Consider the following 630-nt stretch of genomic DNA (forward strand, 5'->3'; position numbering starts at 1 on the left):
CATAGCACCAGAGCTCCATAGCTCCATAGCACCAGAGCTCCATAGCTCCATAGCACCAGAGCTCCATAGCTCCATAGCACCAGAGCTCCATAGCTCCATAGCACCAGAGCTCCATAGCACCAGAGCTCCATAGCTCCATAGCACCAGAGCTCCATAGCACCAGAGCTCCATAGCTCCAGCCTGGGTGGCTGGTGGCTCCATAGCTCCATACTTCCATACTTGCAGCCACGGAGTTGGCTAAAATTGCACTAAGTGCGAAAGCCCATTCATTTACAACGGCGTGTCCACAAGGCGGCGCCATTTCCCCTTTACCGGTGGCTGCGCGGCGGGTGAGTGACAGAGCTTATCCGAGCGGCTGGAACTCTGCGCCGGCGTGGTCGAGCGTGAGGCCTCGGCCCTTTGGCTGCCTGGTACCTAAACCACTTCCATTGATCCAGCCACGGAGGGTGCTGGCTGGTGGCTCCATAGCTCCATAGCTCCATAGCACCAGAGCTCCATAGCTCCATAGCACCAGAGCTCCATAGCTCCATAGCACCAGAGCTCCATAGCTCCATAGCACCAGAGCTCCATAGCTCCATAGCACCAGAGCTCCATAGCTCCATAGCACCAGAGCTCCATAGCACCAGAGCT

The sequence above is a fragment of the Syngnathus leptorhynchus genome, unplaced genomic scaffold (assembly GCF_054491065.1).
Source record: "Syngnathus leptorhynchus isolate UIUO unplaced genomic scaffold, UIUO_Slep HiC_scaffold_88, whole genome shotgun sequence".
Classification (NCBI taxonomy): Eukaryota; Metazoa; Chordata; class Actinopteri; order Syngnathiformes; family Syngnathidae; genus Syngnathus; species Syngnathus leptorhynchus.